The following is a 20,430-nucleotide window of genomic DNA, read 5'->3' on the forward strand; positions in this document are numbered from 1 at the left end:
TGTTCTGCACATGTGGGTATACAGACAGGAAAAACTCTGCTGATATTTTACAAGAAAGAATGGCTGTGCCTTCACTGCCACAGGGCAGACCCAAGACCAAATTAAATCACATTGATTAAGTAGTTATTAATCATAGTATTGGCTATAGTGTAGTTACTATTAGTGTTAATTATGTTAGTAGTAGGAGGCTATATAGCTGGCATTCTTGGTGGAAACCTTGCAGTGAGGTTGTCAGGTGGAATAAATAATTTGTGTCCTTTCTTGAAGGGATGCCAGGACCTTTTCTAGAGGCACTTTCATGCGCCAAGCCACAGAAGCAGGGGGAGTTTGAAGGCAGCCTGAACCTGGACTGAATTTAAGGTATGTAAAAGAACAGTTTGGACACTTGATCCTGAGTTTTGAAGAGAGTGTAGAAGAAGTAGAATGTGATTATTGCTGAGGTAAATTTCCTGCGCACATCACCTCCAGCAATACAGTGGAACAGCCCAGTCAGGATTTCAGAGGATTTGGATGCTATGACAAAATCTACTCCTAATATTAAATGGCAGAGATTTTTGAGCTGTGCCATAGCTCTGTGTGTTCGTTTCTTTTGAATTTCTGTTTCTGTCAAAACCACATACCTTTTGCTGTTTTGGAGTTGTTGCTTTTATTCACATGTGCCTATAAACTACAGTCTGAGTCTAAGCATTAAATACTTGGAAAAAGATATTCTCCCCCACCCATAATGCAAATCCTTAAAATTCCACAAAGTGATCTTCTGTAGGATGCGTAGATGCTTATCTGTGAAACAACTGTTGCTTTTATTAAAAAAAATCTCAGCTAATTCCAACAAAGTTCTCAAAATTGTTTGCCTAACCAAAGCACACTGCTACCCGTAATGGACTTGCTGAGATTGTTCATCGAATGCTGATTTCCTACAAAATAATTTTCTTACTTCATATTTTAAATTACACTGAAATGATGGACATAGTTGTAAATTCTGTAAATTACTAAAAATTATTAAAATTATAAGAACTATTTAAAAATACTGAAAACCAAACTCTGTGTTCTTAGGCTGCTGTTCCTGCTTGAAGAATTGCATCATTAAAAATTAACAGTTTGAGCCGCATGTCTTGGCACATCCCTACCTGTTCATCTACAATGTAATGAAGTTGTTTATTGTGAAGAAGAAAAGAAAAATATTGCAAGTAGGAATATCAGTAGTTCAGGCATGGGACGTCTAACCATTATCTTCTCTCTTCATAGGAGGGAGTCCAGTGACACTGTAAAAGAAGACAGAGATTAAGGTGAAACAAATGTGTTCATAAAGGCAAAATTAAAAACATCTGCAGCATGCAATTACTGGGTACCTCAGACAATCATATGTCTGCCAGTTCTTTTGGGACTAAAAAATAAAGAGAAAAATTAAATCGTTGAAGATATTCTCACTGGATGACTTGCACAGTGTCTGGTGCATGTTTTGTCATCAGTAATGTAGTTGAGGAATCCGTGTTTCTCTGGTAAAAGGAGCAACACTAAATGAGTCAGTTAAATATTTCCAAGGTGATGTTGCTAAATCATTTGTGAGAAGTTAGCCCTGACAGAAGCGGATTCAGCTGCATCATAGAACTTAAGGACTTTGCTTAGATGAAGGTAAAAGTCCAATTGGCTGATGCTGAAGATGCCAACATTTTCATAATGAAATTGCAGCAGGTTTGATGTATTTGTTTTGTTCCCCAAGTGTATCTCTAATATCAGCAGGAAGGATATTTCTTGGAAATGGTTCTCGTAGACATGAATCTGATTGCAAAGGGAAGGAGTGGGACATCTTTGCCTGTGTACCTTGAATAAGGATTACCTTATACAGCTGTGCAACAGTGACACTTTTGTTTCTTCATCCTTTAGGGATATTAATCAGTCATACTTTTGGAAGAACATGAGGGGAAGTAGTTGTCAGTTCATCCCAAGGCACATAAAAATGAACGCAAATATTTGGATAATCCTTTTTGCACAAATTCACAGTGTTGAATGCAGTTTCCAATAGAGTTTCTGGCTATAAGAATCTAACTAAATTATCTGTAATTCTACAGGAAAGTGATTGTATCTACACTTTGCATCCAAAGCTCAAGCACCAATATCTCAATGAAAAGCTATGATCAGGATAAGCAACATATTTAACAACAACAAAAAAAAACAAACAACCCCAAACATTCTCAGAACATTGCCTGTGATTCAAGACGTGAACAACCATGGAATGCTCAGTCTGTTCTGGATATTAAAGAAGCAGAGTGCACTCTTTTTGCTTTTTCTTCCTTTTTTTTTTTTTGCTATTCCTTCCTTAGTTTTATTTTAAGTTGTATTATATATTAGTATTTTAAACTGATTTAAGATCTTATATATGTCATTTACTACTTTACTGGAAAGTGAAGTTCATATCCACTGTCAAACACAAATCAATTAAATAGTAAGAGCAGCCCTATGTTATGACTTCACTCTCTGAAAAATCATGAAAAGTACATTTTTTTTTTTAATAAATATTGTATATTATTAACACTTTCTTTGAATTTCCCATTACTGCTATTAATGATAACCTGAGTGTGTCATTGTGAAAGTGTCTACCTGGCTTGTGTGCTAAAGACATACACTGTAATATTCTTCTGGTCAATTACCAAATTCATCAAAGACAGTAATATTTCCAATATTTTGCTTGCTGTTCTGCATGTCTATAAGAAACTGTGGGTATATGTCAAGTTCTTAGTCATCTGTGTAGCCACAGAAATAATAAAGCATCAATCAGTCTTGGAAATTGAGTTAAAGTTGTCAATTTTATTTTTCTGTGCAGTCATTAAATATTTAATATTTTCTGTTGTCCTTTGGGGAATAAATTTAAGAAAAAATTACTTCCTCTCTAAATGGTCTCACTTCTACCAAGTGCCCCAAGTAAATCTTTCCTATGAAAGGGTATGCTTGGTTCCACACAGCTGCTACCTGCTCTCTTTGGAGACTGTAATCGGGCTCGTTCAGATGTTTTTTTTTCGTCCTTGCCTACTAGATAAGAACTCTTTGCGAGACATTTTAAAATAGCCCATTTGCAGCCAAGGTCTTAGGTATATGTCAAAATGAGGAGAGTAGTATATTATTTAAAAGATACATTTAAATTGAAGAATGTGCACTTAGTTCCTTTACTTGTTTTAGGTCCATGGGAAAACAAAGAATTGGAAGTTAATAAGAAAAATAGAAAAAATACCTTTAGCATTATGAAACATTTTCCACCTGTTAGGATATATAAGCAATTTACCTTTCAATATGTACTTAATCTAGTGAATAGATAATGACTATCCTTCAAAATATTCTTACTGTATGCATTTTACAATTCATTTATAGGTCTGGTTTTGAGTAAGATGACTCTATTTTTACTAAACACTACTATTCTGAAACAGTGAATATTATTTAAAAAGTCAGTAGCATTTCAAACACTTGTGATTTTTTTTTAAATTATTATTATCTGTTTTCATTAGCTTTTCTGTGACTGGAGAAACAAATACATGGTGTGTTCCAATGAAAGCTCACATAAAAAATCTGTTGTCAAGGTAAACTTAATTACAAATCAGAAAATGTCTTGCAACCATTCCTTCAGGTAAAAAATACATCATCCAATAACCTGAATGAAATATTACAGAGAAATATAAAGCTAGAATATTAAAACTCAAAGTCTTAGAATTATAGTCCCAGTCTCCAAATATTCCATGAGAGAAATTAATTTTCATAAAAATTAAAACAATTTAAAATGGTAATGGCAACCCCTTCAGCTTGTGGAAACTTGTAGGTGTCCTTTCAGCAAACAGTGGTGAGCTCTCAGTCAGCCATCTGTTCAAAGCATGGTCTGGAGAAGAGGGGATTGGTGTCTGAAAACGTACTTCACACCATCTCTCAAGATGAAAGCGATATTGAAAAATTTGTCTCAGTAGAAAACCCATCAGAGTGAGACCTTCTGAACTGAGTATCTTTACCAGACAAAAAAAAAAAAAAAACAGAAGGGAAACTGCTTCTCTTCACATCTTTTCTCCTAGTCCTGGTTCAACTCCCTGCCAGAAACAAAATGTGGAAGGCTTCAGAGTCTTCTCTCTGTCCTGTGAAGGCCTTACTGCCAGGTTAGAGGCTGTAACACAAGACCCAAAGCAATTTATACACAGTGAATTTAGGGTCCATGGCATTAGAAAGCAACTCAGTGGAGGTTCAAAGAGTTCAGGGGTCTCAGGAGTATCAGATCTGCAGATAATTTGTCTTGTTAGGTTGCAATCTCAACATAGGTAGGACTGTTGCCCTGCCAAATTTGCTATTTTCACGTATTTATTCTATGGAGAGAACAGAGAACTCTTTCTAGACGACCACTAGACAACAGGGACAGAATCGCTAATGCACAGACAAATGTAAAAAAGAAGGAATAGGTAAAGGTTTCATGTGGGTTTTTTTTTTAAGAGCACTCACTGCCTTTGAAAATTCCTCACTAAATACATTCTTTCTAAAAGGTGGTTTTTTTTGTACCAAAATAGAATGCATTATCCAGTCAGTCTCCATGGTAACTTTGTTTCTTATTAAATGGAAGAGGGAAAAAAGCTTAATTAACACATATGACCTTTTATTTGTTAAAGTGTTCTGCTATACCTTTAGTGACTCTATTTGCTGTGTATTAAAAGATGCCATTTCCCTTTGGCTGTTTTTATTTTTTAAGAATTACAGTTTTTTCATATTAAATTTAGATGATCATGTGCAAACAGAAAATGATATATCAAGGGAGACAATGATGCCTCTCTTCCTCTTGAAGCTTCTCTTAACTTTCAGAGGTAAAAGCTACTTTACCTTGGTGCTGAAGGAATACTCATTATGCTCCTCATTCTCTTCATACAATCATAAAAGATAGGCGTCCAACAATTGTATCTGATGCCAGTCAAGTGTGATCCCTTAGAAAATTAGTTTAACCCCTTTACTCAGGGAAATAAACTAAAATAAATAACTTTGTGCAAGCTTTCAAAAGCATACTAGAGCAATAACAATGAAAAGGAAAGATACAATAATATAAGGAAGTTTACAAAGGAAAAAGGGCAAGAAGATCCATGGGCCTGTTTGTAATTCACACTGTGGCATCTTTACTTTTGTAACAGTTTTAAGAAAGGTATTCACTGTACACTGGGTAATACTACAGATGTAGAATTCTAGAAACAATATTTTTAAAAAAAACCCCAAGTATTCTTCAAAGATTTTCTATTTCTATTAATTTTAGTGTATAATTGAAGTTAAAAAATCATTTGAGAATTGAACCTTGAGTTTAATTTTTTTTTTATTTTCCACAGATAGACTGAATGTTTATGAGCTTGTGCCTGGATCTTCCTGACACTCAAGGGAGAAGTTCTTAAAAGCTCAGTGCTGTGGTGAATAGCACCTGGGGTGGGCAATCCTGACACAGTAAGAAAGTTTTACAGAAAGACTTCAGCAGCAGAGCTGCTATATGGCCCTTGGCAATGCTTAGCCCCGTCTTAACTGGAGAAAGCATCATTATCAGTGAGGAGGAGGGGAAGGAAGAGGAAGACTTCTAGGCTTTCAGACTAAGAGTACACCAAGGGAGTTACGCAAATTAGAGGCATAAATGTGAATGCCTCCTCTTGCCACAGGCATCCAGGAAACTACATGCTATTTGCTAGAGACCCATTACTAAACCAGCAAGGACCAACAGCAGGCAGCAGAATGATGTTCATCCAGGGCACGATGCTAAACCTCACCCTGTTGGAATGCAAGCCTGGCAGATAGCTGCAGAAGAGCGCTTGTGCGTCACCTGGACCAGGGCTCCCACAATTCCTCTATCCTCACCGCAATCCAAGTCACACCTCCGCTGTGCACCTGGGAGGCGTTACATCAGCCCTACCATGTAACTGGGTTTTGGACACTAGACGAAACTCTCTTTCTCAGAGAATACTGTGTTCCTGTTCCTTGCCTTTCTTTAAATAACCTGCTGCAGCTGGTATTTAATCTGTGTATTTAGTCTGAAGGGGCACTGAGGAATTCCTGGTGACTCTAGTAAATAAAGATATTTGAAATGTCACTGCTCTGTGACAGCACTTGGCCTAATTGAAGCTGACTCAAATAAACAATGGGTCTAGGAAGAAAGTGTTTTAGAGCCATTGACTCTAAGTAACGCACCATGTTCTCAATACAAATATAAGACTCTCCTTATGTATTACAGGAGGGTTTTTTTATTGGTATGCTGGCTCCAGAAGGCAGCTATTCTTTATATATATGTGCTTTGTACATTCTTTTATGCTGCCAAATGGTGTATTACTCTTAGATGTTGACTGTTTTTTAGGGTTTGTCCTTTTTATTGGCCTGTTATCTAGAGCCCTAGAGGTTTTTGGATTTTTTTTTGTAATGAATAGAAAAAACAGTTTTCACACTTAATATGTGTTGTTTCTGTTGATCCAATGCCATCTGGCATTAGGTGGACCATGCCACAAGTACCTTATCTTAGGCACTGTCCTTGGAAAATGGGGTCAGTTGCATAGGGTAAGGCAGGCTGGTAGCTTTTCACAGGAAAGATCACTCACAATCATATATTGGGAAGAAAATAGAGTGAGAGTATAGGATATCACGCTGGGACCTGACCACCTGGAAGAAGGAGCCAAGGAGGAGTAGGAAATTGTTGTAGATGGTTAGAATATGTGTGTGGTCCAAGATAGGCCTTGGGATTTGCGAGTGTAAGGAGAAGCTGTCTGCTTTACTTTGAAGTGGGTTCTGATGAGAGCCCAAGGCAGCATGAATAAATATATTGTCAAATAACAAACATTTGACTGATGTGGCAGGGCTGAGAAATTCCCCATGGTCAAGTCAGACTGTTATGACTTTGTTATGGCAACAGACAATGATGGGACATGGAGAAAAACATAGGGGATGATCCTTTGGACTCTGGAAAGGAGAGTTAGTAAAGGTAGAAGAGGCATCTAGAAGCGACATTTAGGCAAAGACTGGCTGGTGCAGATATTAAAGGCTATGGTGGTATGTAAATGCAAATGATGTGAACATGGGCTAAGACTGGAGAATTGAAAGTGTCTGCTCCAGGGTACAATGTTTAGTCCCTTGTGTAAGGTGGCTGTGTTGTCACAGGGCAAGTCTTCTCTACATTATACTGACAGCTTCTACTCTGCAAAAGTTTGGCCGCCTTCATCTTTCTGTCATGCTTTGTGGTCACAAACCAGATTTTTTTTTTCTCTTATTTTGTGGATTTTTTAGTTTCAAGTGTCCATAATAGTTTGAGGTCTGCATTTCAGGCTATCATACATAGTGGATGATTTCTATCATTAAGCTGAATTTATGAGTTGCACAGCCTGGAGCATGGCATGGCAACAGGAATATAGGTGTGTGGAGGGTTTTGGAGGTGCGCAAGAGAAAGGGTTTTAGAGAGGTACTCAGAATGATGGGAGACAAATCTGACCCATTCTTGTCATTGCTGATTTTTTACAGTCATCACTCACCATAATCATGTCAAAGTTTTGGTTTAGGGGAAACTAGTCCCAGGAATAAACCAACATCTGTGCAATCAGGTGACCAGGACTGGGAGTGAGCTGATAACTCTCATACTCATGAACATTCCAGTCTCCCAGATACAAAAAATCCTTTCAAATTCATTAAGAAAGAGTGGAAAAATAAATAAACACGCATTTTATTGGGAGAAAGCACAATCTAGAGCAGAGGAGCACACAATACCAACTTCAAGCTGATGTAGACTTCACTGATGACTTTGAGTGTCTGCAAGACACACTTAACAGGCACCCAGCAGGGAATGAGGCTGAGATTGAGTGTTCAAGACCATCACAAACTGCACCATCAAAAACAGAGTAAGCACTGTTTCTAGTAACTTTGGTGAGTACCCTCATGTCATGGATTCACATGTCTGATAAGTAGAGGATATGCATTTGTCTCATAACAGATCACACTACTGTTCTGAAAGTGATGAGCTCCTTCTCCTGGACTCAGATGGAGTCCTGGAAGAATTTGTGATGCTCTGCAGAGTACAGCAAAGAGCTATAAAGGTGATTTTTAATCTTCTGTAATTAGTTGTGTACGTTTGATCATCCAGGCCTAAAGAATGTCTTGGTCTCACTTGGATATAATGTGGTGCAGTGGCACTGTGATTTTGCAGCAGATTTGTTATTGTTTTGCAAACTTGTGAGTCATAATTTGTGTCAGCGTGCTGCAGAGCGAGATCAGTGTGGATGCTGAGGTGCTGCAGGATGCACTTCCCTTGTAGAGGAAAGCATGTTGGATTAAAAAAGCATATGAAATAAAGACAAACTAGGGTATGACCTGGGGTCTGGAATGGCATTGCCAAAGCTACCACAAGGTCATGCAGGATAGCTGGTATTCCCAAAGACTTCCCTTGTAATATGCAGTGTGAAGATAGCTGGGAAGACCAAAAGATCCTATATGAGCCTGAAATGAGTGAGGAAGATCAGGCTCAGCCTTCTTTAGTGGCATGGTCTTTGGGCACAGTCTAACAGAAGGTAGCACAGGATTGGAAAGCACTTCCTGATGGGACTCTACAGTCTGTCCCCCATGCTGGGGACACACCTGGCCCCAAACTCAACAGGAACAAAGAATTATAGTTGCTGGCCTTTTAGTATGCGTGAAATGTAGCCACGTGCAAGACAGTGGTAGCTCAGAGAAATGTATGGAGCACCATTGACACACTGCTTGAGATATGTGACATGGCTACTGGATATCAGGTGAGCTTAGACCAGCAGCTTGGAGCAAAATGGTGAACAGTTTTGGCAGTGCGGGAGGCAGAATAAGGCACCAAGCATCTAATATTTTCAGAGCAGCTCTCCTTTCCCTTGCAGAGGATCTGGATAGGAAGCCACTGTCCATAAACAACCATGCTCAGAAGATCCAGCTGCCGCAGGATCTGGTCATTCACTGCTGCACAAGCCCTGCTTGGAGCTCCAGCTTTCTGATAGCACTGTGGTTTCAGAGTTCCCTCATTCTAAATGCCGTGCAGAGAGGCATGAGGACAAACAAAATGTCACATCAGACATTGAGAAAGTGAACATAGCAGGAGCATTATAAAACCTCTGATTTTCTACAGCTCACTGCAATTTCTGCTACTAGCAATCTAGCAGAGAAGATGCCTGAAAGAGCAGAAGATAGGGAAATATTTACCACTTGCACTGGTGAGAACCATCCTCAGTTTCAGTGGGCCAAAGAAGGAACAGGAAGGTAAGCAAGGAACTGAATTAACATCCCAATTACATGTTATATGACCGAGACAAACACAAGTGGTTTCTGCCATTGGGAAAAAAAAAGCTTGTTTTCAGTAACCTCCACCAATTTGAGAAATACTTGAGTATTAGAGCGTTCACTTCCCTCCACAAAGTCATATCTAGCTCTTGGAAAATCTGGACAACTCCATTGTCTTTCTGCCCTAATCTGTTCTATATCCATTTTAAATGGTAAATACAGAACATGATTCAGATCAGGCATTGCTCTATGAAAGGGTTATATTATGATAAATGTTCCTGTAATAGCATTTTATAATACTACAATAGGGGTTTTTTTGTGTGTTTAACAATATAAATGTGTATATTCTGTCTATGCAAGATAGAAAATAATTCTGGCAACAGTAAACGCTCTAGTATTTCAGAATAATATAGTGTAAAAGGCTAGAAAGACAATTTTATTCTGATGTTCAACAACCTCTTCCTAGTATATCTCAGGTTTTTCTCTAATCTTCATTACCTTCTCCATGCCACTCCAGGTACCATGAGACTGGAAGGGAACTTCTGAGTCATCAGCTGCAGCAGGTTCATCTCCTGTTATGCATCTATTAACCTCTTTCTAGAACTGCCAGGCTGAAAAAAAACGTGAAGATGTTCTCCCTCAAACCTCCGAACAACCTGTTCAACACTTGACTGTGCTGTTTGGAAATAACCTAGTCTGCAGTAAATGTATTCATGGTCCATTCATACCTATGCCAAAGCAACTCTTTAGCATAAATAGATTTGTATCCCTCTTGTTCTTTCTCTGATTGAGATATTTATAGACAGCAATGACACCCCCACTAGGCTTTCTTGCTGCTTGTCTAAGCAAGCCACACTTCTCAGTCTCAGCTAATAAAATGTATTTTCCATTCTCTAGAACTGTCTGGTTAATCTTCCCTGAGTTTATCTTGCCTGAATACATCTCCATGAACACAGGTAACCAGAAGTGTATGATGTCCCTGATGGGACCTCCAGAGGACTATGCTATTCATAGTCTCTCTCTGTGTAGGAAGGGGTAGATTCCAGATTTAAAGTTGCATTTTTCACAGTCTCTTCATGTTGGTGGACATATTTCCTGTGTGTCATACTCTTCCCTGAAATTAATCTTCAGTTTCCAAGTATAAACTCCCAGCTTACAAATAAATTCTCAGAGCTGTCTCTATCTACACAGCACTGCACCTTTTACTATTAACCTATGGTTCATTGTTTCCTCTTTAGTCTTGGTGTCCATTCAGTCTTCCTGTATTATATTCTGATCCTGGTTTATATAGCTAACTTCAAACTTCAGCTCACCAGTAAACTAGTATACCCTGGTTTTTTTTCATAATTGTCTTCTTTTTTTTTTGTTTTGAAAGTGTTCCTGAGAGCTAACAGTATTTTTTTTTACCTCAATCTTTTATTTTTACGCAATGATGATCAGATTCTTTGTTGCTTTTTTTCACAATGGGTATTACTTTACTGTGTGAGTATTCTTACTGATTTCACCTAAGTAATTTACAGAGTAAGATATCACTCAGCAAGAATGGATCTTCATTTTATGTGGAATGTGTAAAGTACGATGTACATCTACAGACTCAGTAAGAATTTATGAAGTACCTTCAGGATTATTCCTTCTGTTATGCACTTCTATTTATAGAACTACTTTTTGATAGGAAGAGTAGATTCTTCTCTATAAATACATAGAAAAAAATAAAGTGACTGAGATTGTGTTTCTCCATAAACTGAAGCTTTCAAGAAGCATTATTGGACCAACACACAGCTACTATTTTTTTTTTTTTTTTTTTGGTAGAAAAAAGACAGAGGATTTATGATGTGTACAACTGTGTTAGAAGCTGATCTGAATTCATTTAACTTGGGGCCTCCAACAACAATGTAGTTGAAATAATTTTAATTATTATCATTCTTATTGGAGACAGTCGAGTATGTTTTTCCTTAAAACTTGTGGCTTGTTAAATGAATTAAGCCAGGCATCTTAAAAAAATATGGCATTAAAAATGAACATGCCATCCATTATAAGGGGATGTAACATGGATTATATTTACGTTTTTTTGACATTGTGCTATAAATCAGGGTCAAATACAGATATACATCACCTATTTCGTGTGCTTCATGATTGGCAAAAGCTTGCAGAGTGTCTTTTGGCTTAGTTGGGAGGAAGGCATGAAGCGCTTTTGGGTGCCTGTGAAAATAAAGGCTGTAGCACCCATCATTTTCAGGGCAGACACTCCTGGCTTTTGTTTACTTACTAGACTTTGTTCTGGCTGTTTTTTTAACTTATTCTTTCTTGTATGGTGCAGGTATCTGTAAGCTGCTTGTTGCTCTTAGTGGTGGTTTTGTTGCCTTTTACTGAGCCTCCAGCCCTGGCTGGCTGCTCCTTGGGGGCTGGGAATGGAGGGGCATTCCCAAGGGCAACAGGGCAGCAGGACATGGTAACTGTTTCAGGCAATGGTTAAGCAAATGCTGGGCAAGTCCCCAGAGTGAGGTAGGTCTGGAGTTGAGCTCAGAGGTCAGCCCATGGGTCAGGATCCGGGTCTGGATCAGTGGATATGCAGCAAGGCACAGGCATGGCCGTGACTCTGCTTCTCTGTGGTCCAAGCCTCAGTTTAAAACCAGCTCCTGGGCAAGGAGGCAGATTTCTTGCTGGGGCATCTTAGCAGATCTGTTCAGGTGGAGCTTCCACTGAGGCTTTTTAGTAGAGCTTTCATGAACATCTCTCTTCAAGGCCAGGCACCTGCACCATTATCTTAGTTGGCCCTCAGCCCAGGCAGCCAACTCCCTAGGAGAAGGGCGATGTGCTCAGCGGTCTGATGTTCAGTATCACTGTGTACATTGGCTGTCATAGAGGAAATTACACTGTTCACAGGAAAAAGTGTCCCCAGACGGCAAATAATTTAGTGGTACTGTTATGTTACTCACTGAAATTAGTTGAATGTGATTGCTGTCTGTCACTGAGGCTCAGTAGATTATTGGTTCCTGACCAGCTGTGCTCCTCTTTGAGAAGAAGGTTTGCAGTAATGTGTGCATCTTAATGTTAACTTAGGTCTCGTGGTTCCAGGATTTTCCCAAATGTCAGATAACAACAAAGGAGGTGAAGGCAGACTGATGTGATAAATTGAGGAGAATTACTAAAAGTGCCACAATTATCTACAAATAAAACAATAAGGAGGTCAAGATACAAACAGAGAAGTTCTCTTTACCTTTTCTCAATTTTCTGCTATGGAAGGAAGATGTTTTTTAAACAGTGGCGAACTGAGAAGGGAATTGGAACTGCAAGCAAGGAAACTGCCTCTGGCTTTTTCATTTTTGCTGTTTTCAGAGAAAAAGGACTTAGTCTCCACTGTTTGTAAATAAACAGAACAACATCAAAGCTGTGGCTCCACCCATTCCTACTCATTCCTACTTACTCCTTACAGGAGTAAGCTGCAGGACCCTGGGTGTTGGGTAAATGCTGGAGCCAACAGGGGCAGCAACTGCTCCTGCCTTGGCATCTGTTTGCATTACCGATAACTTTTTCCATGTACTGTACTTGAAAGAAGTGTAACTGTTTTAGTCAAAGAACGTTTGATGATTCAACTTTCTCTGCCTCACTGCTGCTTCTGTTTATGCCTGGATTATTTTGTATGAGAAAAAAAACAATTCTTTTAAAACACTCCTCCAGTCTTCTTTAAATATTTGCATTCCAAGGAAGATGGAATGTCTTGGTGAGGACTCCTATCAAAAGCATATATATGAGCTCAAGTATATTTTACTTTTACAAATAAGGATTCCTCTGAAACATTCAGGAGGAAGAAATATGGCTGTAGAAATACTTAAATGACAGAATCAAAATTTAACATATTAATGTGCAATTAGAACTTGCAAAAAAAAATTGAAAATGTTTTCCCCACTACTAGCCAGATAAAGAGTGAAATATTTTTAAAAGAAATTGAATTACTCTGCTGTAAGCATAAAAATGACTGACATATAAACTCATATGAAAAAAAATGTTATAATGTCTAGAAACAGTACAGGAAGATCCCTAAAAGAAAGAACCTTTGGATGGTTCCTATCAGATAGATATTAATATTCCTATCAACATTTTTATAAATTAAATACTGTATGAAGTACACTTGATTCCTACAAGAAATGTATTTTGACCATGCTGTATTGTCACTATTTTATTTTGCTTGGCTACATCTCACCTAACTTTATCTGTTTTGAGACTTCAATAGCTATTCTGAACAAGCTGATAAATTTCCCTTGTTAGTTGTCCAGAGGGGAGTCAGCATCTCTGCAGAGCATTTCTGCTCACCATCCTTCCTTTCTTATCTTTGGTCTAAATTGGTTGGTGTATGGATTGACTACTTCGTAGTGACTCAGATTTTGAATCACTAGCTAGACATGAGCTAAGCAAATAAACTATCAGGAATTATACTGCTTCTCATTTACTGGCTGGCCAAATGAAGGGCTTTGGTGAAATCTGTCGAATTGTGGGTATTAGGATATATCTTGCTTTCTATGTATTTCGTAAAATCTTTTTCTTCACCTTCACTAGTATTGATCTGAAGTATATGCATTAAGAGGAAAATACACTCTTGTCTTGTTCAAGCTTCAATTTGGTGTAATTGAAAAATACTTGGTCTATAGATATAAAATATCTGCTTCTGCAGCATTGTTATTCTTGTTTAGAGGAAGAAGCAGAACGTAAGATGTGCTTGTTTTATAATTGGACTCTTTTTCTAGAATTTATTTCTCTGAGAGACTTTTGTTTTCCTTGACTTCTTGTTCTGTTCTCAAACACTTATGATAATCTCACTTTTCTGTCCTACTGCTACTGTTTTCAAGTCACTGCGGTTGTAAGTAGCTAACCTGCTGAGACATAGTTTATTTAATACCTGAAGCTATCTGAGGGACCAGAGGTTTGTAGAGAATACAAACAATTTTCACTGGGCAAATGGACCTGGAAGAAATAAGGACCTAGCCAAATCTCAGCAGATGAGAAAGAGTGTTGGAGAATTTTTATCTACAGCAAATAGTAGTTACTAAAAGTGTGTCCAGGATTTGTATAAACTTGGGAAATTTTCAACAAGATTCTTCTGATTGCTCAGTAATTTTGTGGATTAAGTTCCTCATAAAACAGGGGAATAGACACAAACAAATCTTGAATATTCATTAAGAATAGGCTTCTTCATAACATGAGAAGGAAAAATAAGAAGAGAGATTAAGCATCCTGTAACTGAAATGCCTGACTTTTCTATTTTAGTTGGCTGCCCAGATCTGGGAATATTTGAAAAGCTTTGTTTCCAGTTTGAGATCACAATTCCTGCTCATTTTGAATGCCAGTACCCACCCTGTCCTCAGGATCCTTCTTATTCATTAGATACTCCTTGACAATTGCTTCAGCTAAGGAGGGAGATGAGGAAAGCTCAAATAGTCTAGCTTCCTACCCGGGCCATATATATTTCCAGAAAAAGTCAGGGCAGAAATGTCTGTATATGAGCGCATGCAATTAAACTCTGCGTTTGCTAATAAGGCATATTTTGCAGTGTTTGATTCCAGTGAACATTTTGTCCTATTGCACTACTGAGATCAGAATTGCCTATTTCAACATTTCAAAACCTGTAAATGAGGCTCCAATTATCATCAGATCAATTTAAAAGTAATGATTCTTTGAAGATTTTAATTCTTTTTTTTTTTGCCTGATTGCTAAACTGTCAAGATAAATTTGAACATGTATTCAAACTTTTTTCCATATATATGAAGCATAGAAGCTTTCAATTTTTGAAATGAAAGTCTGGATTCCAGAGTGTTCAGATTACTTCAGGAGGCATGACTATAAGAAAAACATTACAAAGAAATACAGGGGCTCAGACGGCAGTGATCCTGTTCAATGCCACTTCCAAAAATACTATCTGCCTGTCACAAAAATAATAAAAGAAAGCAAAAGAAAATAAAAGAGTAGCTTTTGTTTTTAAATGAGAAATTGAAGTATACAGGGGAAAAAGCTCCCATCCATTAACGCATTTAAGCATATTTAATTTGAGAATTTCAACTCCATTAAACAAAACACATATAAGCTTGACTTTAATTATGTTCTTAAAACTCACTAACTTCACTAATACTCCTTGGGAATTTGTGTTTATGCCCATTACAGCTTTTCTCTGAACTCCAATCTATATCTCTGATTCATGTCATCTAACTTTAGGCACTTGACTGAAGTCCTGCCATGGACTCTCTTCACTGCTTAGTAGAAAGGGATAACAGATGCTAGATGTGTCTGTGCAAAATGCTTGCTGTTATGTATGGTATATGCAGTCTATGGTCACATATGTATTTTGTGGCAGTTTGGATAGGTCATTCCAACAGCTTGATCACAGGACTGTCTTTTTCTGCATTATTTCTAGACATGACTGTCACAACCTGAAAGGAGCTGTGTAGGATGACCTCCATCCCCTTGGGACCAACAACCAAGTTCATGATTCCCTTGGACTAAATTAAGGTGGAACGACACCAACCAACAAGTTTTACGATTTATTAATACAAAATACAAGGCATATGGTTAAATACAATAACTTGATGGCAACTATTTAACCAGATAATTTCACTGGATAAACAAGTCCTGTGACACCCGTTTTTACTTAGATCTAGCCCTAAAGGAAAGAGGGTGGAGTGGGGGGGGGGCGGGGAGAGAGAGAGGGAGAGAGAGAAGATATCACCACGCGCAGATCCAGCGGCGTTCTGTTGGTTCTTCTTCCTCTGGGTGTCTTGGTGGTGGGAGACCCACCCTAGCCTCTGATGGTACCATTTTTATACAGTTCAAGTCCCAAAATATCCCCCGGTTCCAAGAAGCTTCATGCATATGCCTGGTGAGCATGATGCCGTGCGAGGGTAGGCATGGTCTGGTTCGGTGCAGGCTCGGTGTATCCTGGGTGAATAGGCCCTAGGAGGTAATTTAATTACTTCTTCCAATTTAAAACAAATTCTTCATTCTAATTTGAATTATTTAAATCAATATGGGGCACTGGCATAGTACACGAAATGCAACACGTTTCTGAATATCTAGCCATGCATTCAGGGACACCATCTTTGTATCACAGAATGATGACATCTTGTCAAGACAAATAAGTAATCCTTTATTGCTGTAGGTGCATCAAATACCTTGAAAGAGAATCAGTTTAGGAATACACTAAGAATTTCTGGATGTATCTTATACTGCTAGCAGGTGCTTATCCTCCAAAATATAGCAAGCTCCTATTTAGATCTCTCAGGTCTGAGTGACTAGTAGTGTCAGAATCTTCAGAAAACCTCCAATGGTGCTCAGTTATCATCTGAATACTATTTTGGTTTATGGTTTTATTATGCATACGATGTGAACACACATATATTTTAATAAATAATTCTCATTTCATTTTTTCTTTTTTTTTTTAATGTCAGGGAGTGTTCAAAGAGAAAACAGTGCCTGTCAAAGTGTGTGCAAATGGCTGCGTTTGTAAAACTATATGTAATGCAGGAAAAAGTTTTTAAAGTGGAATAAGCTATAACCTGACATTAACTTTCAAAATAAGACATTGAATAATTCATGTCTTTTCAGATTTCTTAAAAAATGGATTAACAAGCACTTAAGACTGTATGAGATTTTCAAGTTTTAAAAACCTTGTGTCTTAACATTACTACTAGGGGTTCTTAGACCATACCTCTGTCAGCTGTAAGAATGTGCACAGTCAAGATGCATCATCTTTATGCCACAATGGAATGTGTTAGTTTGAAAAACAAAAAAAAAAAAAAAAAAAGGAAGGCTTAACATTATTGTAAAGCTGAGATAGAAATATGATAGGAATAATGTTTTGTGATATCCAAGGACTCTCTGAAATATTGCTAGAAATAAATACTGTTGGGAATTGTGTAACAGTAGAAGATTTCAATTTACTACATATAAACTGAGAAGACAGAGAATGAAAGTGAATGATATGGTCAAGGTATTTCTAGAAATGCTGGCTCAAAGATTTATTCACATAAATACTACATGAGTAAGAAATAGTGTTGTTTAAGACTGAGTTTTAAAAGTGTGTAAGAATGTTATACAAGGACTGGTTTTAGAATGTTTTTTTTTTTTTTTGACTGTATAATAAAATGTTTGGCCTTGCTTTTTGTGAATTTACATATGAGTAAAACTAGCTTTTTGTCTAAGATTCTCAGACTCAAAGGAGCAAGCTTTAAAGATTTAAATGATACAGTATAGAGTCTCTAATATGCTATTAGTTTGGAATGTCCTTCAATCAAAGTTGTAAAAGGTCCTCAGAATTTTCATCTCAAGTAGAAAAGAAACCTGCAGCTGAAGGTTCTAGTTCTAACAAACAGGCTCAAGCACCATCTCTGAAAAAGGCACGAGGAATAATCTGGAGTAGAAAGAGGGACAAAATGAGACAGCAAATATCCTAAAGCTCAGGCAGGAGACAATTGAGACTTGTTCCAAGTCAAACCAGGTTAGATTTTATATTTGAAGTTAGAACAAAGAGAAAAATGATTTTTTTCAACTTTTAAAAATGAAAATAAGAGCAAGGTACCAGTTCCTGAAAGGCTGATAATAGCATCTGTACTTGTATGTCATTATTTTTACTATGGCGAATGCTTAGATTCTTCTTGGAAGGATAATATTGAGGGAGGTGGACCTCCTTTCTGACCTGGTATATTTTTTGCTATATTTCTAAGAAGGGAAATGAGAGGGGAAATCCTATACAGTAAACATGATATTGAGGTTAAATAAGATTTAGCTGTTCCTTCCTGCCATCTTCCCCAGATGCTTCAGTTAAATAAGTACCATGAGACTGATAGAGGAAGCGAAAGCTGAGCAAATTATGAGCATGTGCTTAAAAAAAAAAAAAAAAAAGAAAGAAATTACCTCAAGCAGAGTAGACAGGAAATGCAATATGCTCCCATCAGACAAACACCATTCCAGAATCTGGAAAAAATTGTTATATGAAGTCACAGATTTTGATACCAAGTTTTAAAAGTTAATCTGTCAGTGCTGGATAGTGCTTCATGACTGGGAAGTTACCAATTTCAAAACAGAAAAATATGTAATATCTTCAGCCACAACAGATTGATTTCAGTAGTAAGCAAAGCTTTAGGATAAATTTGGAAGAAATGTTAATTAATAGCATTGAAATAAATGCGACAAGAACATAACAGGTTTTAACTAATGCTAGATAAATCCGGAATAACACAATATCTCTCTAACTAAAGAAAAACTACTTTTCTAGACAAGGAACTAATGTATCACTAAAGTATATGCTATGGTGCCATTTGAGACACTTAGTAAACCCAGAGGAGACAGGTATGAAAGTCTAAGGAAGGTAAGAGGAATAAGACTGATTGTGTCCGAAGAGCAAGCATGAATCTAGGGAATGGTTACCATCAATATCCCTAAAGCATTATTTTGTTCTTTCTTGACGATTTGCTAATAACATAGGCAGAAATTAGAAGCCTACTAGTTAAACATGAAGATGACACAGTTTTGTCATTAAAAAACCAGATAATCATGCATTTCCCACCAGTACATTCAGTCTGTAAAGTAGGGAAAAGCCTACCAATGCAGTGAGTTCTGCACAGCCATTTAGTAGTAGGAACAAAGATGACAACTGATGTTTAAGACAAAGATAGATGACCTATTACTATTTTCAAAGACCTATTACATAAAGTGGTTGTCTGCAATAGCAAACTGTTGTCCTTGACAAATGAAGAGTTCCCTCCCAGCCTCATGTTTCTAGGCTAAAAGCTAAAAATCAATACAGGTCTTTGGAAACACATCGCAGTCCGGTGCCCATTCAAGAAATTTCTTTCAAACCAGTAGAAGTTTCAGAATTGGAAAAAACAACAACAGAAGCCATTGCCAAGACTGTGAACTGTCTTACTAATTTGTTTTAATTAATTGCAAGGACCTTCCATCCCTTGTAGCGAAATCCCCCTGAGAGCCCTTGGCTGCAGACAGCTGTCCTGACTCCCACTCTAGCACACAGACCAGAATCTTAGCCAAAATAAATCATCATAAAGTATCCTCATGGTTCATGTGTTAACCAACACATTGGTGTCTTCTTTACCACAGCAGCCATTGGTGTGGAAGTATATGTCTAAAATGGAGTTTATCTAAAATAATTGCTGTTTATTTTTTAGCCTAAGCTAGTCTTCCGAGCTCCTTCTGTGCCCCCTAAAAGATATGTGCCTTATCCTGAGACAGTTGTCCAAGATAGGGTGGATAAATCGCATTCTGTAAAACTTGTCCTGGTCTGTCAGCTATTTAGACAGTCTTGATGTCCAAGATGCCTAACGTACAGATCATTAATGCTAGGTGGACTGGAAAGCATATTCTGGGGGTTATTTACAAAGATTTACTGTAAAGGCTAAGCTTTATATGCTCCCTCAAGAGGCAGGGCACCTGTTCCTGTAGATGATAAGAGAGTGCAGGACCCTAACTTTAGCCCCAGCTAGTTGCTTATTTTTAGTGACATTAATCTGTGGCTACTTGACCATCAGGACTGCGTCCCACCCCACTTGACAGGAGTGGAAAGTGGCAGCTAAAATAGAGCTGTCAGCCTTTTTTTTCTTTTCAAAATGACTGTGTTCCAAAATATTTAATTTGGGGGGGAAAAAAATGCTTTTCAGGAGGCAGGGAGGTCAGAGTACTTTGTAAGGGAAGAGGAACTGCGAGTCAAGACTCACAGCAAGATGGGCAGGGCAAAGCCTCACCAGCCAGAGCCATCCCACTGCCCCCAGCCAGGCAGTAGGACAGCTGGGGTGCAGCTGAGGGCAGCCCGAGCTCAGGGTATTGGACAGCTCCCTGGAAATGATGATGGGTGAAGGCTGAGCCAGGATATCAACCCATGAGTTGGAGCTTGGATCCATGGGACTCATGTCCAAGCAAACAGCTGCAATGCAGTACAGCTCTGGTGAGGATGAAGGGCAAGAATCACCCAGTAAAGCAGCTCCAAGAGCTTCAAGGTTGGGGAGAACAGGTTGGTGGATGTGTCTCAACACATCTCTCCTTATCAGTGAGCTGGCCTTGTGGGGACTTAAATATGATCTCAACTCCCTTCTCACAATGAAAAAGTGTCCAATTTGAAGTTCCTAAGAATTAAAAAAAAATGCTTGGTAATCTGAAAAATACTGCAAGCTT

The sequence above is a fragment of the Chlamydotis macqueenii genome, chromosome 1 (genome assembly GCF_036417535.1).
Source record: "Chlamydotis macqueenii isolate bChlMac1 chromosome 1, bChlMac1.mat, whole genome shotgun sequence".
NCBI classification, from domain to species: Eukaryota; Metazoa; Chordata; class Aves; order Otidiformes; family Otididae; genus Chlamydotis; species Chlamydotis macqueenii.